Below are 26,432 nucleotides of genomic sequence, written 5' to 3' on the forward strand. Positions count from 1 at the left end.
CTGCGATCTGAGATGGAGAGCGAGAAAGGTCAGTGTTTGGATCCCATCACATTAGCTGACAGTAGAGTTATCCCCATAAATAAAATAGGGTGAAATCTTGCTATTATTAATTAATGATTGGAACAATTTCCCAAGGGCCGTGGTGGATTCTCCAGCCCTGGCAATTTGTAAATCAAGATTGGTTTTTTTCTAAACGATCTGCTGTAGGAATTGTTGTGGGGAAGTCCCCTGGCTTGTGTTATGCAGGGGTCAGACTAGGTGATCACAATGGTCCCTCCTGGCCTTGGAATCTATGAATTAATGCATCACCTCTCGCTCTGTTCTCTCTCTAGAGACCCTGCTGTCTGAACGGGAACAAGAGAAAGGTCAGTGTCTGGGCCAGTTACAAAATTAACATTATCCCCATAAACCCGACAAGGTGAAATCTCACCTCTCCCTCTTTTCTCCCTCTAGAGGCTCTGCGATCTGAGATCAAGAGGCAGAAAGGTCAGTGTCTGGGACCAATGGGATGCGTTGAAGATTTCATGTCAAGTCAGCTCGGTCAAGCCAACTTAACTCAATTGAAAGCCACATTTACTGAGTCACCGTTTAACACCTTGAGCTCAATTTTAGCAAGTGGAGTTACAGCCTGTTTTAATGAGTGACAAGGAATGTCTCCGTATTGGCACGCGAGCCCCAAGCAGGGAGCTCAGGGCTGCTCACATGGATACAAAGAGGCTCTGAAGGTGAAGGGCACATTTGTCTTAATAAACCCCATGGAAATTACAGAAATGGCACCTTGAGCCCAGGGCCCTGAATACACCAGCTCAGCTTGGTCAGTCTCATTGCTGGAAACTGTGGGTACGTGTACAGTGCAAAAAACCACCTGTGGCTGCAAGTCTCAGAGCCTGGGTCAACTGACTGGGGCATGTGCTGCAGGGCTAAATCTAGCAGTGTAACTGTTCCCACTCAGGCTGGAGCCCAGGCTCTGAGATCCTCCCACATCGCTGGGTTTCAGAACCCAGGTGCCAGCCCGAGCAGAAACTTCTATACTGCTATTTTCAGCCCTGTAGTGTGAGCTCTGCAAGCCCGAGTCAGTTGCCCCAGGCTCAGACCCACTGACACAAGGTTTTATGCAATGTAGAAGAACCCGGAGAGACTTGTCCAGTGTTTGACAGGATCCCTCACCCGGGAACCCCCTGTGTTCTGACCCTTCCGTGCCCATGTAATATGGGGGGGGAGGGATTTCACCCTCAGTGACCACACACACCCACAACCTCAGCTCCACCCTGTAGTGACTCCATACAATAACCATACAGGTTTGATCAGTGCCGAGCAGTGTGTGTAGTTCTACATGAAATGAAACTGATTTTTAAAGGCACACAATGTTTTTCAGTTTTCCCCGCATGATCTTACTACAGGGCAGAGATAAGGTTGTTTAGGTGCCCTAGCTGCATTTCTAGACAATATATTGCTTTTATAATTTAACCATAATTTGTATTTCCTGGGTGTATAACACTTGGTTTGGGAATAATTAAAAGATTCCTCCTGTAATGTGTTTTAGCCTTAAGTTACAAGTATGTCCCCTCAGCCTTACTCCACATTAATGTAGTTTTTATCTGGGAATTGCATTGTGCATTATGGCTGGATCTACAAAGAAACCCCAGACATAAGCCTCTCAATCCCAGTTTTAGGCGCCATGGTCCACAAAACCCCACTTGGTTGAAACCCAACCCTGTAGGCACCTAAACTCACTCGGGGCATTAATCTCTGGTGTAAAAGTTCTCTCAGTGTCTAAGGCCTGGTCTACACTAGGCGTTTATGTCGAATTTAGCGCCGTTACATCGAATTAACCCCGCACCCGTCCACACCACAAAGCTATTTAGTTCGACATAGAGGTCTCTTAAATTCGACTTCTGTACTCCTCCCCAACGAGGGGAGTAGCGGTAAATTCGAAATGGCCATATCGAATTAGGCTAGGTGTGGATGGAAATCGACGCTAATAGCTCCGGGAGCTATCCCACAGTGCACCACTCTGTTGACGCTCTGGACAGCAGTCCGAGCTCGGATGCTCTGACCAGCCACACAGGAAAAGCCCCGGGAAAATTTGAATTCCTTTTCCTGTCTGGGCAGTTTGAATCTCATTTCCTGTTTGGACATCGTGGCGAGCTCAGCAGCACTGGCAACGATGCAGAGCTCTCCAGCAGAGATGGCCGTGCAATCTAATAGAAAGAGGGCCCCAGCATGGACTGATCGGGAAGTCTTGGATCTGATCGCTGTGTGGGGCGATGAGTCCGTGCTTTCCGAGCTGCGCTCCAAAAGACGGAATGCAAAGATCTACGAGAAGATCTCTAAAGCCATGGCAGAGAGAGGATACAGCCGGGATGCAACGCAGTGCCGCGTGAAAATCAAGGAGCTGAGACAAGGCTACCAGAAGACCAAAGAGGCAAACGGACGATCCGGATCCCAGCCCCACACATCCCGTTTCTACGAGGCACTGCATTCCATCCTAGGTGCGGCCGCCACCACTACCCCACCACTGACCGTGGACTCTGAGGATGGGATATTGTCCACGGCCGGTTCCTCGGACATGTTAGCGGACGGGGAAGATGAGGAAGGAGATGAGGAGGACGAGGCAGTCGACAGCGCTTGCAACGCTGATTTCACCGACAGCCAGGATCTCTTCATCACCCTTACAGAGATCCCCTACCAACCGTCCCCAGCCGTTAACCCGGACACAGAATCAGGGGAAGGATCAACCAGTAAGTGTTTAAACATCTAAACATTTATTTTTAACAGAACAGGAATATTAACAATAACAACAATGGGTTTTTCATGATTAGTTTGCCCTAGGCGCTTAACGTTTCAGTCCTGGGCAGTGCAACTATTGAAAAAAAATCTAACAATGTCCGGTTTTGCATGATTGTTCTGCCCAAGCCGCTCTACTGTTTAGTCCCTGCCAGTGCAGCTACAGTAAAATGCGGTCTACATGTCCGGGGATAGAGCAGAAATCCTCCTGGGACATCTCCATGAAGCTCTCCTGGAGGTAATTGGAAAGCCTGTGCATCAGGTTCCTGGGGAGAGCGGCCTTACTGGGTCCTCCATGGTATGAAACGTTTCCGCGCCAGGAGACAATCAAGTACTCGGGGATCATTGCCCTGCAGAGCATGGCGGCATACGGCCCTGGTCTTTGCTGGCTTTCCCGAAGCATTCTTTCTTTATCTCTGTCTGAGATCCTCAGCAGGGTGATGTCGCTTATGGTGACCTGCTTTGAATTAGGTAGGGGAATGTTAGTATTGGGACTGCTTGCCCGTTCCTTTACAGAACTGTAACCGCCGGTTTACAGCCACGCGGTGGAGGCGGGAGAGGGGCAGCATACAGGGATCTTTCCCTGGGACAGCCGCGAGGGGGTGGGACAGGGGCAGAGTTCATGCTTGCCGGATTGCTGGCAGCAGAGACTGGCATTGCTTTCAATGTGAAAGGAGGCCAGTGCTACTATTAAAGTTTTAAGCAGCCACAAGTCTACAGCTTATCATGTCTGCCTGCTACACAAATTCCGGTGTCCTGCCCCGCTTCTCAGATCTGCACTGCAAGACCCCAGGCACTGAAGGCGAGGGCCAAAAATTCGACCTTGTCCTGAGTGCGCATGTGATAGGTGCTGTGCATGGTCTTGTTCTCAGAGAAAGACTATGTTCTTTGTTCACAACTAAATTTATCTGTCTCAGGAATTCACTCCCTTTTTCCAATTCCCACAGCCACATCTGCGACTGTCTCCCAACCCAGCCTGGCATCACACTCCCAGAGGCTAGTGCAGATTAGGCGGAGGAAGAAGAGGACACGGGAAGACATGTTCTCTGAACTAATGGGCTGCTCCCGAGCCCAGGCAGTCCAGCAGACACAGTGGAGGGAGAACTTGTCCCAAATGCACCGAGCAAACATGGAACGGGAGGAGAGGTGGCGGCAGGAAGACCAGCAGGCGACTCAAACGCTGCTTGGACTAATGAGGGAGCAAACAGACACGCTCCGGCGCCTTGTGGATGTTCTGCAGGACCGGAGGCAGGAGGAGAGAGCCCCGCTGCAATCTATCTGTAACCACCCTCCCCCGCCACCAAGTCCCATACCCCCCTCACCCAAAGTCCAAAGAAGGAGGGGCGGCAGGGGCCGTGAAAACTCTCACTCCACCCCTGCAGACTGCTCTAGTACTAGAAGGCTCTCATTCCCCAAAATTTGAAAAGTCCTTTCCTACCCACCTCACCCAAGCCCCCGTCCAAGTTTCACCCCCCCCCCCCCGTTTCATGTGTGGTTGGTAATAAAAAATACGTTTCTGTTAATTACTGTTTCCATCATGTTCTTGAGAGGAGAGTCTGTCTGAGGGGGGGGGAGGGGGTTGGTAATTGGACAGTACAGCAGCAGGGCACACACACATTGCAGTCACTAGTTACCCTGGTCAGTCTGGGAGGTGGTTTTAGTGTTCGGTGGGGGGTGGGGGGTGCTCTGTGACTTTTTGGCGGGGGAGGGCAGTTACAGATCTTATGCAGTGGTCCTTATCCTGGATCACAGAGCCAGGGGATCTGTAACGGTCCTTATCCTGGATCGCAGCAGGGGATCTGTAACCGTCCTCCCCCTGCCACAAAGTCACATAGCCCCCCCCCACACGCAGTCCCGATCAGGAGGGCTGGCAGGCTCCGTTGAAACAACCAGTCCACCACTGCGGAGCCTGTCATTCCTGGAGTTTAGAAGCGTCATTTGCATCAGTACACTACACCCGCTCCCCACCACAGTCTGCGTTTAAAACATTCCCGCGAAAACAGTAATAAAGAAAACGGTGTCCATTAACAAAATAGAAGTCATTTTATTTTTAAACGTGTGTTGGAAGGGGGGGGGGAACGGGGTGAACGGGGTATGTAACTGGAGAGGATAGTGAACATTAACTGGGTAAAGAAACGGGGGCAGGTTCAGCTTCTGTGTCCACAAACTTAAAAGTCACAGGTTACCCTGCTCACTCAGGAACCTAGCTTTCAGAGCCTCCCGGATGCACAGCGCATCCCGCTGGGCTCTTCTAATCGCCCGGCTGTCTGGCTGGGCGTAATCAGAAGCCAGGCTATTTGCCTCAACCTCCCACCCCGCCATAAAGGTCTCCCCCTTGCTCTCACAGAGATTGTGGAGCACACAGCAAGCTGCTATAACAATGGGGATATTGGTTTCGCTGAGATCACAGCGAGTCAGTAAGCTTCTCCATCTCCCCTTGAGATGGCCAAAAGCACACTCCACCACCATTCTGCACTTGCTCAGCCGGTAGTTGAAGAGTTCTTTTTCTGTGTCCAGGGCGCCAGTATAGGGCTTCATGAGCCAGGGCATTAGCGGGTAGGCTGGGTCCCCGAGGATCACTGTAGGCATCTCCACATCCCCAAGAGTTATTTTGTGGTCCGGGAAGTAAATACCTTCCTGCAGCCGTCTAAAGAGACCAGAGTTACTGAAAACGCGAGCGTCATGAACCTTGCCCGGCCATCCGACGTTGATGTTGGTAAAACGTCCCCTATGGTCCACCAGTGCTTGCAGCACCATTGAAAAGTAGCCCTTTCTGTTAATGTACTGGCTGGCCTGGTGGTCCGGTCCCAGGATAGGGATGTGAGTTCCATCTATAGCCCCACCGCAGTTTGGGAATCCCATCGCGGCGAAGCCATCTATGATGGCCTGCGCGTTTCCCAGGGTCACTACCTTTGAGAGCAGTACCTTAACGATTGCGTTGGCTACTTGCATCACAACAACCCCCACGGTAGATTTGCCCACGCCAAAGTGGTTCGCGACTGACCGGTAGCTGTCCGGCGTTGCAAGCTTCCAGAGGGCTATGGCTACTCGCTTCTGGACAGTCAGGGCTGCTCGCATGCGGGTGTCCTTGCGCTTCAGGGCAGGGGACAGCAACTCACAAAGTTCGAGGAAAGTCCCCTTCCGCATGCGAAAGTTTCGCAGCCACTGGGATTCATCCCAGACCTGCAGCACTATGCGGTCCCACCAGTCCGTGCTTGTTTCCCGGGCCCAGAATCGCCATTTCACAACATCCACATGACCCATTGCCACCGTGATGTCCTTGGCGCTGGGTCTCGTGCTTTCTGACAGGTCTGTGCTACTCTCAGACTTCAGGTCCTCACCCCGCTGCCGTAGCCTCCTCGCCTGATTTCTCTGTATCTGCCTCTGGGAAAGGTGGATGATAAGCTGCGAGGTGTTGAGAACGGCCACAACTGCAGCGATGGTCGCAGTGGGCTCCATGCTCGCAGTGCTGTGGCGTCCGCGCTGTCACTGACCAGAAAAGTGCGCGAACTGATTTCCCGCCGGCGCTTTCAGGGAGGGAGGGCGGGAGTGACGGTTGGATGACGACAGTTACCCAAAAGCACCCTCGACACATTTTTTTACCCAGAAGGCATTGGCAGCTCGACCCAGAATTCCAATGGGCAGCGGGGACTGCGGGAACTGTGGGATAGCTGCCCACAGTCCACCGCTTCCAGTGTCGACGCTTTCCCCGTTAGTGTGGACTCACAAAGTCGAATTACTGTCCTTAGTGTGGACACACACGTTCGACTTTGCAATATCGATTCTACATATTCGATTTAAGTGAAATCGAACTACTCTCGTAGTGTAGACATACCCTAAGTTTCTGCCTCTGGGCACGTGGAGCACACGGCTTCCTTGCTATAGACATCTGGGCACCTATCTCCCACCTGTGCCCTTGGAGACACATATACTGAGGGGAGGAGCATCTAGCTCACTCGTGGGGCCTGATCCAGTAGATGTGCTCAGGGGTCACCCAACAACCCACAGAATGAGGTGGGAGATGGAGAGGGAGTGAGCCTCCCTTGTAACATTTAGCCCAGGGGTTAGGGTACCAACCTGGGCTATGGGAGACTCTGGTTCAAGTCTCTGCCAGATAAAACGAAGGCATTTAAACAAGGATCTTCTACCTCTCAGGACAATGCTCTAACCACTGGGCTATGGGTGTGAGGCTCCCCCTGTCTCTTTTGTTCAAGTTGTTACACTTTAATTAAATATTAACTCAGAATCACGCTATAACATCCCTCTGCCCTTCGGCCATCTTGTGTGGAGCATGGCCAGTGCTTTACTCTGTCTCACAGATACACGGAGACAGGGCCGGCTCCAGTGTTTTTGCCACCCCAAGCGGGAAAAAAAAAAAAAGGCCGCAATCGCGATCGGCGGCAGCTCTACTGCCACCGCTTTATTCTTTGGCGGCAATTCAGCGGCAGGTCCTTCCTTCCGAGAGGGACTGAGGGACCCGCCGCCCAATTGCCGCCGAAGACCCGGACGTGCCACCCCTCTCCGTTGGCCGCCCCAGGCACCTGCTTGCTTTGCTGGTGCCTGGAGCCGGCCCTGCACGGAGGTGCCTAATCTGCCTGGCTCCAGAAGAGGGGCTCCTGGCTGTGGATCGCTAGCAGAGAGAGGCACCAAACTCAGGAGAGGGGCGGGGCTTAGCACATACCCCTCTTGTCGGCCTCTCCCATTGGCTGGCTTACATGGCTCCTGGCACACTGGGTTCTGTGGATCCCATTCTAAGGCACCTGCTTCTCCCCGTTCATTGTATAGGGAGCTCTGAGATGCCTTTGGGGTTACATGAATTCTCCAGGGTAAATCGCTGCAACCTGCTCACAGTGTGAGAACCTTGTCTCTGCTCACCGGGGGAAACTCTCCCAAAGCTACTGGGTACAGGCAACATGAAACGCTGTGCTCCGGGCTCCATGAGCCCCGCTGTCTCTCTCTGCAGGCTAGCAATTCACACCCCAGCTTTGTTACACTTGAGTGCCCAGTCCCGTCTCCTCCTGGACACCAGCAATGCACAATCTGCTGCCTCAGTGGAAGCAGTGCACCCCCGCTTACTGGCTTCACCTTGGTTCAACACACTCCTTTGCACCAGGCACTTAGACACGTCTACAGTAAAACCAAACTGAAGTTTAATTAATAGAGACAGAGACTCAAATAAAAGCAAGTGTAGATTTGGAAACAACATTACAAGTATAAGAAACACAATCTATAGCCCATACTTGTTAGCAGGTTATCCTGTCTGACAAGGTATTTCTCACCCACTGGTCAGTTCTACTCACAGTGGCTGCGAGAAGGCTGGTGCAGGGAATGGAGTTACGAATTTCCAGCCTTTCACACAATGAGGCTGAGGTTTTCGAAGCTGCCTCAGAGATCTGGATGCCCATACAAATTCCTGTTTGAAACCTTGTTAAAACTTTGTTTTCATGTTTTTGTTACAATCAGACATGAGCAGGGCTCTTTTCCCAGTCCTAGGGTGTCCTGCAGGTATATTCCTGCTACTCGAAGCTCTCCTTAGATGAGGGACTTGCTGGCCAGGCTTTTATGAGGACAAGGAGATCTTTAAGCTGTCACCTGATCCCTGGTCTCAACATCAGCTGATTAATCACAGGGTGGGGCTGGGCCCAACTCCCCTTAAAAGACCAGACACCCTGTGACACTTAGTCTCTCCCATCTTCCCACTTTCCATCACCAACCCCAGTTCCCTGTCTACTTATTGCCCCTTCTGCCTTCCATCTCTAAGCTCAGTGATCGCTCTGTCTACAATCGCTGTCTGGAGTTCCTTTCCTCCAATTTCATCTTAGACCTGCTCCAATCCAGCTTCTGTCCCATGCACTCCCCTGAAACCACTCTCGCCAAAGTCTCTAACAACCTTCCTGGCCAAATCCTATGGCTTCTATTTGATCCTCATTCTCCTTGTGCTAGCTTCATGCTCCTCCTTCTGACATCATTGACCAGACCACTCACCTCCATTCAATCCTTGGCTTTCACAGCTCCCTCCCCTCCCAGTTCTCCTCCTGTCTTTCTAATCACTTCTTTGGTGTCTGTTTTGTTGGGTTAGTCTCTTCCTGTCTCCCTCTTTCAGAGAACACCCTCCCTCTTTCAGAGAACACCCCTCCTCTCTCCACACCCTGCCTCTAGTAGCTCTTACCTACATGCATGGCTTCAGATACCACCTCTGTGCCAATGTCTCTCAAACTCTTTCTCCACTAAAGACTGTTCCCACATCTCAGCCTGTCTGACGTCTCCTCATCAATGTCCAGAGGGCAACGTAGGTTCAGCAGCTGAGTGTTTAATCTCTTCTGCACCCCTCAGAGCCCTCCTCACTTCCTAGTTTCTTCATCTCTTTGGATAACACCATGAGCCCTCTCAGAGGCAGGGGGCTGTGGCTGCTGTCCTTCCCTCCCTGCCTCCCACCCCGCACATTGGCCTGCCCCGAGCTAGGTACCAGGGTCTCTGCCCCTCCTGTGGTCCAGAGATTGTAGCCCTGAGGGGGGGTGTGAGCCTTGAGCTGACTGGAAGGAGCCCAGAGTGGAGTGGGAGGCCTGGGGTCTGAGCCCTGCTTGAGGTGGCTCCTTATGGGAGGGGACCGGGACTATTTCCCCTGCCCTGGCTGGGAGAACCACTCCATGATGTTGGCCTGGGTTGGGAGTTGGGTGGGCAGGGTAGAAAAAACTGTCCTGTATTTTTGAAATACAGTGTTTGGCCACCCTAACAACACCTCCATCCGCCCAGTCACTCAGGCCAGAAATCTGGGCATCGTCTCTGACTCAGCCTCTAGTCGTTACCTCCCCCTCCCAACCCTTTCACCCCACTTGTCTATTTCATCCCCCTGTTGTACCCAGTCTGCCATGCAGAGGGTGAGCTCCCTGGGCCAGGGACTGTCTCTTTGTTAGATGCAGTTTCTGTGGACAGAAGGGGGACAGTGGGTGTGTCTGGGAGCCATAGAAGAGGCTGTTGTTTTAGTTGTGGCAGCATATAATGAGGGTCTGAGAGAGAGATTGTGCTGCAGGGATGGAGAGAAAAGGGCAGATACAGGAGATAACACTCAAGAAGCAGCAGCCAGCAGCGGCTCCAGGCACCAGCGCACCAAGCACGTGCCTGGGGCGGCAAGCTGCGGGGGGCGGCAAGCTGCGGGGGGCGGCCTGCCGGTCGCTGTAAGGAAGGCAGTCAGGCAGCCTTCGGCGGCATGCCTGCGGGAGGTCCGCCGGTCCCACGGCTTCAGCGGCAATTCGGGTACGCCGAAGGCGCGGGGCCGGTGGACCTCCCACAGGCATGCCATCGAAGGCTGCCTGACTGCCGTGCTTGGGGCGGCAAAAAAGCTAGAGCCGCCCCTGGCAGCAGCAGTGTTTGGAAATGGCCTGGGTGTGCAGAGGGAGGAACCAAAAATAACCACAAGGCTGTGGGCACTGAGATTTGGCCAGGGCGATCACTAGGGACCCCAGTGAGAGCGGTCTGAGTGGAGTGGGAAGTCAGACTGGAAGGGATCTAGGACAGCTGGAGACACAAGCCTGTTTGCAGACTGGGTTCACTGAGTTCAGAGACAAAAGGGAGGAGGGAGATGGGGCAGCAGTTAGAGGGGTGGGTGGGGAAAGGAGATTTGTGGGTAAAGTTAGAGCGGGGCATAAATATTTGCAGGGTCAGGCCCCAAGACTGTAAACTCTTTGGAGTAGGGATTGTGTTTTATAGTCTGGAGTGTGTGTGAACAGGTCCTAGTGCTGTGGGCAGGGCCGGATTAAGAAAGGTACTTTAGGGGCTGTAGCCCAGGGCCCCGGGCTAAGCGGGGGAGAGGGGGGGCGGGCTGCAGTCACTAAAGCCCCTCTGTGTTGCATTCTTGGCCAGCTCTGCCTGGCGGGGGATGGGGGGAAGCGGTTCTGTGCACTGCTGACCCGCTCCTCCCCCACCCACCCCGGGCTGGATCCTGGTCACCGCTAGCACAGGAAAGCTCCCTCTCCCAGTGCTTCGCCCCGCCACTCCCATTGGCTAGGAATCTGGGCCAATGGGAGCTGTGGGGGGCAGTGCTTGCAGCTGTCCCCCGTCCCCCCCGCACCAAGCGGGAGCGCCAGGTAAGCGCCCTGCACGCCAGCCCCCTCCTACACCCTCCCTCCCCCACCCCGCACTCCCAGCCCCCAGCCTGCTCCTACACCCTCCCTCCCAGACCCCACACTCCCAGCCCCCAGCCTGCTCCTGCACCCTCCCTCCCTCCCAGACCTTGCACCCTCCAGCCCACTTCTGCACCCTACCTCCCTCCCAGAGTCCCCCACCCCTAGCCTGCTCCTGCACCCTCCCTCCCTTCCAGCCCCCCCAGCCCTCATTTTTGGCCCAACCCCGGGGCCTAGGGGGCCCCACAAATTCAACTAGCTCCGGGCGCCAGAAGAGTTAATCCAGCCCTGGCTGTGGGGCCCGGCACTGAGTGTGTGCGTACAGGACCTAGAGCCATGGGGCTCGACCCTGAGTGTGTGCATACAGGACCTAGCACGGTGGGGCACGGCCCTGAGTGTGACCTCTAGATGCAACTGGAATGCAAATAACAATGTGCAGTGGGGCAGGAGACTGGCCATGGGATATGCAGGAATGACATCGGGTGGGGCTTAAAGGTAGCGTTGCCAACCCTCCAGGATTGGCCTGGAGTCTCCAGGAATAAAGATCACTCTTTAATTAAAGATTATGTCATGTGATGACATCTCCAAGAATACATCCAACCCTACTTCAAGGTGTGCGTGTCTGTGCAGAGGACAGGTGCTGAAGAGGGGCAGGTGGGGAGAGTTTCAGGGATCAATATGGGAGGGACAGAGAGTAATGATGTGGAGCCAGGCAGCCCTGCTCTCTGGCCCAGGTTTATCTGTGCAGTGTCTGAGGTGTATAACATAGTACATGTAACAGCTGGGGCAGGACAGGTTGGGTCCCTGCCTCCATAAGAAGCCAGCTCCTGTGCTGTGCTCTGCTTAGCATCTCATGGACAAATCTTGCAAAACATTCCTATCACCAGTGAGGGAGACGTTGCTTTTCGCTTGACTATTTCTCATTAAGTTTTGAGACTCAACGTTAATTCAGGACGTCTTTTACTTTCCAGGGGAATACGAGGCAGTGAAAGGTACGTGTGTTTTTACTAGTTTTGATTATGCGTTAAATTGGAAAAGGAACACACAGAGCTGTGTGTGCAAAGAAATGTTAGTGTAAAAAAAATGAATGTGTTACTGAGACAGGTAACGTACATGACAATGGGAAATCCAGATATTACCCAGAAATAATGAATGGAAAAATTGTGGTATTGAAATAGGATTATTAACTACAGTTGCCAATACCACAATACCATACATCCTTGCCCCACCCTCTGTCCTGCCTCTTCCCCTAGGCCCTGCGCCTTCTTAGGCCCCGCCCCCACTCACTCCATCTCCCCTCCCTCCGTCGCTCGCTCTCCCCCACCCTCACTCATTTTCACTGGGCTGGGGCAAGGGGTTAGGGTGCAGTAGGGGGTGATGGCTCTGGCTGGGGGTGGAGGCTTTGGGGTGGGACCAGAAATGAGGTGTTGAGGGTGTGGGAGGGCGCTCTGGCCTGGGGCAGGGCCAGGGATGAGGGGTTTGGGGTGCAGGAGGGGGTCCGGGCTGGAGCCGAGGGGTTTGAAGTGTGGAAGTGGGCTCAAGTCTAGAGCAGGGGTTTGGGGTGCAGGAGGGGGTGTGGGCTCCAGAAGGGAGTTTGGGTGCTGGTGGGAGCTCAGGTCTGGGGCAGGGGTTTGGGGTGTGGGCTCTGGGAGGGGGTTAGGGTGCAGGAGAGGGTTCTGATCTGGGGCCGGGGGTTGGGGTGCTGGAGAGGGTTTGGGGTACGGGCTCCAACCTGGCAGCGTTTACCTCAGGCAGCTCCCAGTCAGCGGGGCTCCCTGCATGCCCTGGCTCTGGGTAGCTCCTGGAAGCAGCCAGCATGTCCGGCTCCTAGGCGCAGGGTCGGACAGGTGCCTCAGCGCCCGCAGACACTGCCCCCACAGCTCAAACTGGCCCTGGTTCCCAGCCAATGGGAGCTGTGGAGCCGCCACTCAGGGCAGGGGCAGTGCGCAGAGCTTCCCTGATTACCCCTGCTCCTAGGGGCCGCAGGGACATGCCGGCTGCTTCCAGGAGTCACAGGGAGCCTGCCTTAGCCCCGCTGCACCAACGACTGGACTTTTCACAGCCCGGTCAGCACTGCTGACCGGAGCCGCCAGGGTCCCTTTTCGACCAGGTGTTCCAGTCAAAAACCGGACACCTGGCAACCCTAATATTAGTTTTATTTTTCACATTAACCCTTGGAAATACAGTCTTAAACACAAACAAACAAACGTCACTTACTGACACCAGAGACCCCCTGTAACGAGAACAATAATTAGTTTACATGAATGGGGCCCACCCTGTGAACTCGCCATGGATGTTCTCCCGCACACATAGGTTTCCTTGGAGCAGCATCGGGCCCTCTGAGCCCTATTGGTTTCCACACACCACACACAGCAGCTGTAGGATCAGGCACATGGGTCTAATCCCACTGAAGCCAGCAGGAGTTGCAGGCGCTCAGCACCCCTTGTGGTCACCAGCAGCACCCAGAAGATGGAGACACTTATGAAGGAAGAGTTCTCTGAGCGGCAGGCCCAGGTTCTCTGCTGGGCCAGGACTTGCTCGAGGGCAAAGAGGGGCACGGAATGAGGTAGCTGGTTATGTCTCTCAGCCTGCCCCAGGGGCTGCTCTGATTCACTCCAGCTGGCTGTGGTCCTTGAGAATTGGTGATGTGCCCTGCCCTGCCCCAGCACACACCCCAGCCCCTCAGTCCCGGCCCTGACATGCCCCCTACACCAGGATGAGGGCGGCAATTGGCACAGGAGCCAGTTACGCTGTTTTACCCCAGCTGGGCTCTCCCTATGCCACGGAATTCTCTGATGTTCAGGGCCTGGTCCCAGCCAGTCTGCACCATCCCAGCACACAGTGATCGGAGCAGGGAGAGAACCGGGCCCTTTATCTGCCCCCCTGACTCACATGAGTGATCCCCACAGGTGCAGTCCCATTGATTTCTTGGGGGAGGTTTTGGGGGGGGGGGAGAGATCAGGTGCGATAAAGGAGAAGCCCTAACTACTGATTAGGAGCCCAATCCTGCTGTCCTTACTCAGGCAAAATTCCCACTGAGGCCAATGTAATGTGGGTTTAGAACTGGGCACTTTTGTTACTGAGAATCTCTCCTATTGATTCATTTATGTTCTTTTTTCCCTTCTCCCCTCTCATTCCCATGGACCCTCTGGCAGAACTGGGTAAGCTCCATGTCGTTTGTTTTTCACAGTGTGTGACTTGTTGAGTCTGTGACTTGCTGAGTCTGCATTTCGTTTGTGTAAATTCTCATGTCTGATTATTTCAGGACTCGCGAGAGCCCGAGGATACGCAGGTAACTAACGCTGATACTGCTGCAGTGACTGTCAGACCCATACTCGGTCCCCACTCAGTCCTCTTACAGCTCTCACAGTAACTAAGGAGTCGGGCAAAATGTCATTGTGCATGTGAACGTTTGAGAGAGAGAGAGAGAGAGAGAGTGTATACCCAGGCTCCAGCCACACACACAGCACCTGCTGTGAGGGGGAAGCTGGTGCCACAGGCAATTGTTTAACTGCTCTCTGTTGCTATGTTATAGCCTCTAGTCAATTAATTATTTACTTCAGTGCTCACTGTTTTTTGGCAGAAACATTCAGCTGATAAACTTATCCAACCCTGCTGGATGCAGTGACAGAGAGTGGGTGGAGGGCAGAGGGGCAGCTGGTGTGTCTAGAAGGGTTGCTGGGGTGATGAACAACTTGGCATTCAACCCTCCTCTCCCCACACTGAGGGCTTGTAGGCATGGGGAATTCAGGGGGAAAAGTCCAGCATGGCTAGTGTGGAATCGCTGTTCTGCCCCATAATAGTGAGGGTGTGAATTTAAAGCTATTCCGCACTAACTCCCCGTGTGGACACTATTATTCTGCACTCAGTCTGTAGTAGGGGGTCAGGGCATTCAGTTCCAATGTGGATTAACCCAATGCAGACAAGGGCTCTCTTAGCATAGAATAAGCGTGTCCGCTAGAGTGACCAGATGTCCCGATTTTATAGGGACAGTCCCGATTTTGGGGTCTTTTTCTTATATAGGCTCCTATTACCCCTCCCCCCCAGTCCCAATTTTTCACATTTGCTGTCTGGTCACCCTAGTGTCCGCCCAGGCAGTCAGTGCTGACGAGCTGTTCTGCACTAGCTACTCAGGGCTTTTCCCTGTGTAGACAAACCCTTAAAGTTACTTCCAAGGGAAAGAGGAGAAACATCCCCTCCAGTAGCGTAGCTAGGGGGGTTCAGGGGAAGCAGCTGCTTCCCCTCAGTACATTTTTCAAAAACGGCGCCTGCCGGGCCGCTGCTGGGGTCCTGCAGGCAAGTGGGGGGGCAGCATGGTCAGACTCCGGAGGAGCCACTGCGGGGAGCGGCGGGTGCGGCCAGAGGAGCGAAGGGGCCGGCTCCTCGGCCATCGCGCCCCACGCTCAGCGCGGCCCCAACATCGCCACCGCAGCCGCCTCCTGCGGCAGCTCAGGGCTCGGCGGCTGAGCGCTCCGCAGTTGGTGGGCAGATCCCCTCTCCCCGGCAGCTTCCTGCTTCCGGGCCGAGGGAAGCAGGAAATTGCCGGGGAGAGGGGATCTGCCTGCCAGCTGCGGAGCGCTCAGCTGCCGAGCCCTGAGCCGCCACAGGAGGCGGCCGCGCTGAGCATGGGGCACGATGGCCGAGGAGCCCGGCTGCTTCGCTCCTCCGGCCGCACCCGCCGCCTCCCCCAAATGGCTCCTCCGGAGTCCGGCCGTGCTGCCCCCCCCCCTGCCTGCCGGAGCCCTGCTCCGGCCCGGCGGCCCCGCCTTTGGAAAAAAATGCTGGGCTGCTTGGGCCAAGGGAAGCAGGAAGCTGCTGGGGAGAGGGGATCTGCCCGCCAGCTGCTGCCCGCCCCACTGCTCCGCTCCCCCCAGCCCCCGGGAGAAGTGAGCAGCGCCCGCCCGCCACCCCTTCCCCCACGCCCGGCCCCCACTGAGCCCCTCTGAGGGGGGGCGCAGCATGGCCGCAGCGTGGCCGGAGGAGCCAAGGGGGGAGGGCGCGGAGCGGCCGGAGGAGGAGCCAAGTGGGGCATGACCAGAGGAGGAGCCAAGTGGGGGGGCGCCTTTTTTATGTTTGCTCCCCCTGCACTGAGAAGCTGACTACGCCACTGATCCCCTCCCCTCCCCTGGACCACAAGCCCTGATTGTCCCTTGCTTGGCTGTCCACACTCCAGCTCCCCCATGACAACTCCACACCCCAGGTGCAGGCTTCAACAGGAACATCTGCAGCACCTGGGAAATCTGAGGGCAGCATAAAACAAATAGAATTTTTTACTGAGTTAAAGGCCGGATACTGCTAGCCTGGCGCGATGGAACTTGAGGGGCTGCCCAGCGTGAGTCAGTGTGGCACAGTCTGACCCTGAACACACTGATATTTGCAGTGCAGGACGGCTCAGAGTTTCCAGCCACGCTCAGGGCCCTGGTGCTGTGAGCTGTAAAACACAGAACAGACCATCCCTGCCCCAAAGAGCTTCCAGTCTGAATAGACCAGACGGACACAGGGTGGGGGAAGGAAGGATGATTATCATGAGTGGCACAGGAGCCCTCTTCAGGGAAGCTAGCCATGTGGCCCAGCCCCTTCTGCCCCAGGCCCCGTCCGCTGTAGCCCCAAACGTCCACTCCCCCCTGTCAACCAGCTCCCTGAATGCGCCCCGCCTCCAGTGCCGGCCCCCAGTGCCAGGTCACCGGCTGGCCTCAGCACCGCCCCCAGCGCCGTGCCATTAGCCTTGGGCCAGCAGCAAAGCTGAGCTCCCAGCGACTTGGGCAATGGCTTGGGGGAGAGCGCGGAACATGGGCGGGGCCAGAGCCTGGCCTATTTTGCCCACCGCCCATGACGATTATCCCCATTTCACAGTTGGGGAACTGAAACACAGAGAGACTCAGGGACTTGTCCAAGGTCACATGGACAGCCTGTGGTGAAGCTGGGCCTAGATCTGCTGGTTTTTAGGACAGCACTTTAACCATGGAGGGAGTTTGTTCCAGGTATAGGGGGAGCTGGTGGGAGAAGGGACAAAGTGAGCATGAGAGTGAGTGGGGCTGGTAGTGGGGGAGCAGCAGGGGGCGAGGGGTGAGCAGGGCAGAGCCTGGGAGGGGAGGACAAGGAGTGGAGCCAGTGAAGGGGATGGCAGTGGGTGTGAGGCATTCAGGGTGGTGAGGAGGAGGAGTTGGGATGCAACGATCAGAACAGAATCGCAGGGCAAGGCAAGAGTCAGGAAGGCCAGATGCTCTTTCCAGGCACCAACCTAGGCTCTGGTTCATTTCATCCCTGCTCCCTCACTGCCCCCAGTCCAGTGCAGTCTGTGTCTATTGGGCCTGGTCACAGATGGGTCTGGGCCATTTCATGCCCCTGAGCCTGTAGGGATCCCAAGCCTCCCATCATCATCCCCCTCCCACACTCCCTCAGCTGGCTCAGGGTGGCCCTGCAAATCCCACCTCAGTTTACCCTCTTCACACTCCTTACATTACTCCACACAGTCCAAAAGGTCTGAGACAAAAGTCCCCTGGTGAGATCTGTTTTCAGTCCACATAAACGCCAAAATAAAATATTTTCCTTTGCTCTGCTCCAGCCCTGGCTCTCACTCCAGCTTCTCACTCTCCTCGAGTCAGGAGTCCCTCAGCCCCCCCATTCCCAGAGTTGGGCTTGGTTCTGGCTTCCTCATGGAATCAGGAGCCTCCAGAGCTGGGTTCAGGTCAGGCTGTACCTTTATTCCCTGCAGCTCTCAGCTTTAGGGCTCTGTCCTGCTGTAGCTGCTGTGGGCTGTTATTGTCACCTCTGGGTGCTCTTCTCCCTCAGGGGAGCCCCTCTCTCTGGTGACATCCCCTCCAGGCTCCTTGCTCTGTGAGCTCTCCTAGGATCCCTTCTCCTCAGCAGCTTCCTGTCTCTAGGACCCTTCAGCTGAGCCCTGATAACCCTTTATCAGGCTCATTAGCTGTTTAGCTGCCAACCAGCCACCTAGAGATTTAATTACTTCCAGGTGGGGCTGGGTTGGCTGGTTCTCCCTTACAGGAGCCTGTCACAGGTAGGCTGGTCCCTGACTCCTCTTAAAGGGCCAGCCCCCCATGACATCCCTTCCCCCCCCCCAAAGCCAACCTGTACCCAAAGAAAGGCTTGACCATGGCTCACACTTGGTTATTGTCTGCACCCAGAGGGGTACTTAGATTCATAGATTCATAGATTCATAGATTCTAGGACTGGAAGGGACCTCGAGAGGTCATCGAGTCCAGTCCCCTGCCCGCATGGCAGGACCAAATACTGTCTAGACCATCCCTGATAGACATTTATCTAACCTACTCTTAAATATCTCCAGAGATGGAGATTCCACAACCTCCCTAGGCAATTTATTCCAGTGTTTAACCACCCTGACAGTTAGGAACTTTTTCCTAATGTCCAACCTAGACCTCCCTTGCTGCAGTTTAAGCCCATTGCTTCTTGTTCTATCCTCAGAGGCTAAGGTGAACAAGTTTTCTCCCTCCTCCTTATGACACCCTTTTAGATACCTGAAAACTGCTATCATGTCCCCTCTCAGTCTTCTCTTTTCCAAACTAAACAAACCCAATTCTTTCAGCCTTGCTTCATAGGTCATGTTCTCAAGACCTTTAATCATTCTTGTTGCTCTTCTCTGGACCCTTTCCAATTTCTCCACATCTTTCTTGAAATGCGGTGCCCAGAACTGGACACAATACTCCAGCTGAGGCCTAACCAGAGCAGAGTAGAGCGGAAGAATGACTTCTCGTGTCTTGCTCACAACACACCTGTTAATACATCCCAGAATCACGTTTGCTTTTTTTGCAACAGCATCACACTGTTGACTCATATTTAGCTTGTGGTCCACTATAACCCCTAGATCCCTTTCTGCCGTACTCCTTCCTAGACAGTCTCTTCCCATTCTGTATGTGTGAAACTGATTTTTTCTTCCTAAGTGGAGCACTTTGCATTTGTCTTTGTTAAACTTCATCCTGTTTAACTCAGACCATTTCTCCAATTTGTCCAGATCATTTTGAATTATGACCCTGTCCTCCAAAGCAGTTGCAATCCCTCCCAGTTTGGTATCATCCGCAAACTTAATAATCGTACTTTCTATACCAATATCTAAGTCGTTAATGAAGATATTGAACAGAGCCGGTCCCAAAACAGACCCCTGCGGAACCCCACTCGTTATGCCTTTCCAGCAGGATTGGGAACCATTAATAACAACTCTCTGAGTACGGTTATCCAGCCAGTTATGCACCCACCTTATAGTAGCCCCATCTAAATTGTATTTGCCTAGTTTGTCGATAAGAATATCATGCGAGACCGTGTCAAATGCCTTACTAAAGTCTAGGTATACCACATCCACAGCTTCTCCCTTATCCACAAGACTCGTTATCCTATCGAAGAAAGCTATCAGATTGGTTTGACATGATTTGTTCTTTACAAATCCATGCTGGCTGTTCCCTATCACCTTACCACCTTCCAAGTGTTTGCAGATGATTTCCTTAATTACTTGCTCCATTATCTTCCCTGACACAGAAGTTAAACTAACTGGTCTGTAGTTTCCTGGGTTGTTTTTATTTCCCTTTTTATAGATGGGCACTATATTTGCCCTTTTCCAGTCTTCTGGAATCTCTCCCATCTCCCATGATTTTCCAAAGATAATAGCTAGAGGCTCAGATACCTCCTCTATTAGCTCCTTGAGTATTCTAGGATGCATTTCATCAGGCCCTGGTGACTTGCAGGCATCTAACTTTTCTAAGTGATTTTTAACTTGTTCTTTTTTTATTTTATCTGCTAAACCTACCCCCTTCCCATTAGCATTCACTAGGATAGGCATTCCTTCAGACTTCTCGGTGAAGACCGAAACAAAGAAGTCATTAAGCATCTCTGCCATTTCCACGTTTCCTGTTACTGTTTCTCCCTCTTCACTAAGCAGTGGGCCTACCCTGTCTTTGGTCTTCCTCTTGCTTCTAATGTACTGATAAAAAGTCTTCTTGTTCCCCTTTATTCCCTTAGCTAGTTTGAGCTCATTTTGTGCCTTTGCCTTTCTAATCTTGCCCCTGCATTCCTGTGTTGTTTGCCTATATTCATCCTTTGTAATCTGTCCTAGTTTCCATTTTTTATATGACTCCTTTTTATTTTTTAGATCATGCAAGATCTCGTGGTTAAGCCAAGGTGGTCTTTTGCCACATTTTCTATCTTTCCTAACCAGCGGAATAGCTTGCTTTTGGGCCCTTAATAGTGTCCCTTTGAAAAACTGCCAGCTCTCCTCAGTTGTTTTTCCCCTCAGTCTTGATTCCCATGGGACCTTACCTATCAGCTCTCTGAGCTTACCAAAATCCGCCTTCCTGAAATCCATTGTCTCTATTTTGCTGTTCTCCCTTCTACCCTTCCTTAGAATTGCAAACTCTATGATTTCATGATCACTTTCACCCAAGCTGCCTTCTACTTTCAAATTCTCAACGAGTTCCTCCCTATTTGTTAAAATCAAGTCTAGAACAGCTTCCCCCCTAGTAGCTTTTTCAACCTTCTGAAATAAAAAGTTGTCTGCAATGCAGTCCAAGAATTTGTTGGATAGTCTGTGCCCCGCTGTGTTATTTTCCCAACATATATCCGGATAGTTGAAGTCCCCCATCACCACCAAATCTTGGGCTTTGGATGATTTTGTTAGTTGTTTAAAAAAAGCCTCATCCACCTCTTCCACCTGGTTAGGTGGCCTGTAGTAGACTCCTAGCATGACATCACCCTTGTTTTTTACCCCTTTTAGCCTAACCCAGAGACTCTCAACACTTCCGTCTCCTATGTCCATCTCTACCTCAGTCCAAGTGTGTACATTTTTAATATATAAGGCAACACCTCCTCCCTTTTTCCCCTGTCTATCCTTCCTGAGCAAGCTGTATCCATCCACACCAACATTCCAATCATGTGTATTATCCCACCAAGTTTCAGTGATGCCAACAATGTCATAGTTGTATTTATTTATTAGCACTTCCAGTTCTTCCTGCTTATTACCCATACTTCTCGCATTTGTATATAGGCATCTAAGATACTGGTTTGATCTTTCCTCCCAGTTTTGTCCTGACCCTCCTTTTTCTCTGCCAATATAGCCCACACTCCCTCTCATTTCCGACCCATCTCCCAAGTCTCCATGTTCCCCACTTACCTGCGGGCTTTGCTCACCTGTCCCCGTCGAACCTAGTTTAAAGCCCTCCTCACTAGGTTAGCCAGTCTGTGTCCAAATAGGGTCTTTCCCCTCCTCGAAAGGTGAACACCATCTCTGCCTAGCAGTCCTTCCTCAAATAGCATCCCGTGGTCTAGGAAGCCAAAGCCCTCCTGGCGACACCATCTTCTCAGCCAGGCATTCACCTCCATGATGCATCTGTCTCTGCCCGGGCCCCTACCTTTGACAGGAAGAATCGAAGAGAATACCACCTGCGCTCCAAACTCCTTCACCCGTACTCCCAGAGCCCTGTAGTCACTCTTGATCCGCTCAGTGTCACACCGCGCAGTATCATTTGTGCCCACATGGATGAGTAGCATGGGGTAGTAGTCAGAGGGCTGGATAATCCTCGACAATGCCTCCGTAACGTCTCGGATACGGGCTCCCGGCAGGCAGCATACCTCCCGAGATGAAATGTCAGGGCGACAGATGGGCGCCTCCGTCCCCCTCAGCAGAGAGTCTCCGACCACCACTACCCTACGTTTCCTATTCGCAGTGGTGGCAGCAGACCTCCCAGCCTTAGGGGTACGAGGCTTCTCCTCCTTTACTGTAGGGGGTGATGCCTTCTTTCCTGTATCAAGAAGAGCATAACGGTTACCTATTACCACAGCGGGAGGGTTCGGAGCAGGGGTGGAGCACTGCCTGCTGCCAGAAGTAACCAGCTGCCAGTGTCCACCCTGAGCCATCTCCTCCTCCACCAGTGGTGTATCAGCAGTCCTGTGTCCTGGGACAGCTACCTCAGCTGTCTCCACATGGACACTGTCCAGGAATTGCTCGTGGATTCGGATGCTTCTTAACCTAGCCACCTCCTCCTGTAGCTCTCCCACCTGCTGCCTGAGAGATTCCACCAGCAGGCACCTTTCACATTGGATGGTCCCCTCAGCCTGGATATCAGTAAGTGGAAATTGCAAATTACAGTCTCTGCAAAACCACACCAGGATCTGGGTAGAAGCATCCATGCTCAGGCGCTCTGTCTGGCTACAGGCGCAGGTGGAGGAGACAGAAGCAGTGCTGGCACAGGTGTTGCGGGTCTTCCTAACCATCGTAAGCCTCCCTCTGTCAAACTCCCGTCTGCAGCCCCCTGTCCGCTGAAAGAGTTGTTTAAGCAAGAAGTTTAAAGTTTTAAGGGGAATAAAGGGAAAACAGATAGAACCGGCAAGGGACCCTCGCCCCTTCCCACTCCCCTTCTAAACTCCCTTGCGAAACTCCCTGTTAGCAGCCCCTGGTCGCAAACGCTCCCTGGTCGCTTGTGCGCTGCTTTATAAAGCCCTGGCCTGTATGAATGCCCCGCCCACTGAGTAAGGCTCAGCCAATTACCAGAGGCTTCCTGGTTTCAAACCTTCCTTTGAAGCTCACAGCTTCCAACTGTCAGCCACAGCACACGGTCCTTCAAACAACCAAACAAACAAACAGACTGCCAAACACAAGCTCAGCACACAGCAAGTAACCCCCAAACACAAACAAACACACACTGCAGACAGTCACTTACCCCAAAAGGGTGCTGTATTGCTCCTCCTTCACCTGGAGAACTCCCTTGCGAAACTCCGTTAGCAGCCCCTGATGAAGGGGGAGGAGCTGGCCTGCTCCCACAAGGAAATCTGCAAGACCAGGAGTTGTGTCCCCAATGTTCTGTGTAGCTCATGTGACAGGCAAAATCCTCCATAGTCTACAGCAGGGTGTAGATCAGAACTTGTATCCCTTGTAAGGGGCATGTCTACATGCAAACTTAAGTCAACCTATGTTAGGTCGCCTTACAGCCACGGCAGTAGTTACTGGAGTGGCTGTTCTCCACACTGCCCTCTTTTTCTCAGCTGTGCCCAGCTCCCGGCCAGGGGTCCACCTGCCCCACGGGGATCTTGGGCAGCCACCCAGGCTTCTCACCTCCCTTAGCAGGGAGCTAGGATGGAGGGCAGCCGGGCTTCAGCTGAAGCCCACTATGGGACAGGGCTTTCTTGATAATTTCACAGCTTCAGCATGGAGCCATGAAATTAACAACAGCCAACAGCTGACGTAAGTAAGGCAGTGTCTATCCCAGGGGCGGGCAAACTTTTTGGCCCGAGGGCCGCCTTGGGTTTTGGAAATTGTATGGCGGGCCGGTTAGGGGAGGGGTGTGTGCCCCCCCCCGCCGCTTCTCGCCCCCTGACGGCCCCCCCCAGGACTCCTGCCCCATCCAACCCCCCCTGTTCACTGATGGCCCCCCTGGCACTCCTGTCCCATCCACCACCACCCCCCGCTCCCTGTCCCCTGACCGCCCCTGGAACCCCCACCCCTGACTGCACCCGCCACGCCATCCAACCCCTCCTCTCATTCCTGATGGCCCCCCTGGGGCCCCTGCCCATCCAACCACCCCTTCTTCCTGTCCCCTGACTGACCCCAGAATCCCTGCCCCTGACTGCCACCCGCCACCCCATCCAACCCCCCCTCCTTCCTGACTGCCCCCCGGGACCTCTGCCCCCATTCAACGCCCCCACTCCCTGCCCCCTTACCGCGCTGCCTGGAGCACTGGTGGCTGGGCGGCACTACAGCCACGCCGCCCGGCTGGAGCCAGCCACACCACCACGCAGCACAGAGCACCAGGTCAGGCTGGGCTCTGCAGCTGCGCTGCCCCAGGAGCTTGCAGCCCCGCCGCCCAGAGCATTGTGCCACGCAGTGAGCTGAGGCTGCGGGGGAGGGGGAACAGCAGGGGAGGGGCCAGGGGCCAGCCTCCCGGGCCAGGAGCTCAGGGGCCAGGCAAGAGGGGCCCACGGGCTGGATGTGGCCCACGGGTCATAGTTTGCCCACCTCTGGTCTACACCAACACTGCATCTCCCTAACTACACCAACATTAGTCCTATGTCTCTTGTGCAGGTGGAGTTATTATGTCGATGTAGTACAGCACTTACATCAGTGGGAGCAAGGCTGTTGTGTGTACACTGACATAATTAGGCCTTACGTCAGACTGACCCTGTAGTATAGACCAAACATAAGTCAGGCCCTCTGGCCAACGCAGAGATAGTCAATAGCACTGACCTTTCACCACTGGTGTCATGCTCCTGTGCCAGATATGGACTGGCCACAGCGCTTTCCTCCAAGCCAGATACACACCAGCTGTGTTCAGTGTACGATCAATTAATGCTCTGCCAGGTCTGACTGAGGATTGTTTAAAAGGGTATTTAGCACACAGCAGCACCTAGTGGCTGAACAGTATATTACAGTTTAGCATTCCATTACATCTCCCCTTTTAAATCCTACATTCCTACCATTTACAGTATTTACACTGTCACACTGTATTTGGAGTGCAGTACGGATCAGTCTTTCAGGTGTCTCTGAATGGTACTGGTCTTCTAATTACATGACCCGAATATGTAACAGATTGGTCCTCTGGGTGTTCATTAGTTGCAATGACTGACTGTGGTCCGTCTGGAATCCTTGAGTCGTCTTTTTGCTCTGCATCCACCATCTGTAGAGTTTACTCTGTCAATTGTTCTTTCTGAGGAACCAACTGTAGATATTGACAGTTTCTGCTGAGCTCTCCTCTGTCAGTCTCGATCACATACAACCTGGACGCTGAATTATTTTTCTTTTCTCTCCATCCAGTTTGACACAAATGCCGTCACCAGGTTCTAGACCTGGTAGGTCTCTGAGTGATGTCTGTTGTAAAAGTGTTCCTAAGCTCTTTTTGCCTTTTTATCTGATTTGGCTACTCCTTACGTTAGGAGGGCAGTTCTGAGTTGTCTTCCCATCGGGAGTTGTGTATCTAGGAGCTGTTATTGGTGCAGAAGAGCAAAGAATGGATCTTTCTGCTGTAGGATATTCTTGGCTGTCTGTACAGCGCTTTCAGCTTCTCCATTTGCTTTTCAGTAATATGGGCTGCTAGTAATATGAGGAAGACTATTTGGCTAAATTAAATTCTGCTGCAGTGAATTGTGGTCCATGCTCTGTCACAAGTTCTTCTGGAACCCTGAAATGACCAAAAGTGCACTTCAGTTGCTCTATAACACTCTGGTGTGTTACATCTTCCAAGTACACTATTTCTATATACCTGGAAAAATCATCCACAACTACCAAGTAATGATGTCCCCTGAATTCACATAAATCTGCAGTGAGTCTCTTCCAAGGTCTCTTTCATTCAGACTAGCTCCTTCTTTGCATCATTAATTACTACTGGCCACGTCCTTTTTCCTGCAGCCTTCAGCAAAGGAGCTCTGGGAGCCCATTTTGGATCCTCCTCTGCCCACATGACTGTGCAATGTTATCAACTGGGAAAGCACCTTCCTGCTCCTCCCCTGGGGGGACGTCCTTTCCTTTCAGATGAACTTCTTTATAGCCCAGCTCCGGTTCAGGCTTTGTGTTGCTCTTCCAGGCCTCTGCGGGGGAGAGGTCCCTTGTCTCTTCCCTTCTTATTTCAGCTTCCTCTTGGATGTAGGGTGACCAGATGTCCAGATTTTATAGGGACAGTCCCAATATTTGGGGCCTTTTCTTATATAGATGCCCATTGCCCCCCACCCTCTGTCCCAATTTTTTACATTTGCTATCTGGTCACCTAACTTGGATGTGTGTTTTTATGTTATTAACATGGTTGCTTTTCCTTTTAGCAACCGGAATCCCCACCTCAGACAGACCATCTTCCACACGATGGTCCTGTACCGCTGCACCCACAACAGCGCTGACCTTGTCTCCAGCTGGCTGGTGTAGCTCCCTGCCCAGCTGCTCTGCTTTCTGGAGATGACTCATCTTCTCTCTCTGGCATAATTTTATCTCTTTCCACAAGGCCTCTGGGGTCTCCTGCTTCATATGCATCTCAGAACTGGGCTACATTCCACACTCAATCTTAAGCTGATTCTGGAGCATTGTCAGCTCCTTCTGCAGCAACAAACACTGCTGTTCCCTGGTCACCTTCCAGTGCTGAGACTGGATAGCTCCTGCTCCCACTAGATGGCTTGGGTTGAGATCCAGTCCCTTGGTCAGCGCATCTCCTCTAGCTCCTGCAGGGCCTCAGCCTTTGGGCCTGGAGGGTGCTCAGCTGTGCAAGGCCTCCTGCCCTGCTCCCCTCAGCTGCAGCAACCTTTTCTTCTAGCTCTCGCCAGTTCATTAGTGGGTGGGTTTGCTGGGTCGCTGTAGAGGACACGGCCACTAGTGCAGCTTCCCTTTTAGCCAGCACCTCCGTATCTGTGCCCATCAACATCCAGCTCTTCAGTGGGTGATCAACTTGTTCCCCTAAAAACCTCCAAGGACACCCATGGCATCACTCCCCTCCCCCGTGTAAATGCAGCCTCCTGGTGATTTATTGCTGGGCTCTCTCTTATCGCACACACCAGAGCCCTCAGCCTGCACCTCTGCTCCCTCCTAAGCCA

The 26,432-nt window shown here is 53.2% G+C and overlaps 1 pseudogene; it reads left to right on the plus strand.

The window, feature by feature from the left end:
• LOC112125718 overlaps nucleotides 1-26,432 on the plus strand; it is a 183,098-nt pseudogene that overhangs the window by 30,839 nt on the left and 125,827 nt on the right.

This window comes from Terrapene carolina, unplaced genomic scaffold (assembly GCF_002925995.2).
Source record: "Terrapene carolina triunguis isolate 2854851 unplaced genomic scaffold, T_m_triunguis-2.0 Scaffold33956, whole genome shotgun sequence".
Lineage (NCBI taxonomy): Eukaryota > Metazoa > Chordata > Testudines > Emydidae > Terrapene > Terrapene triunguis.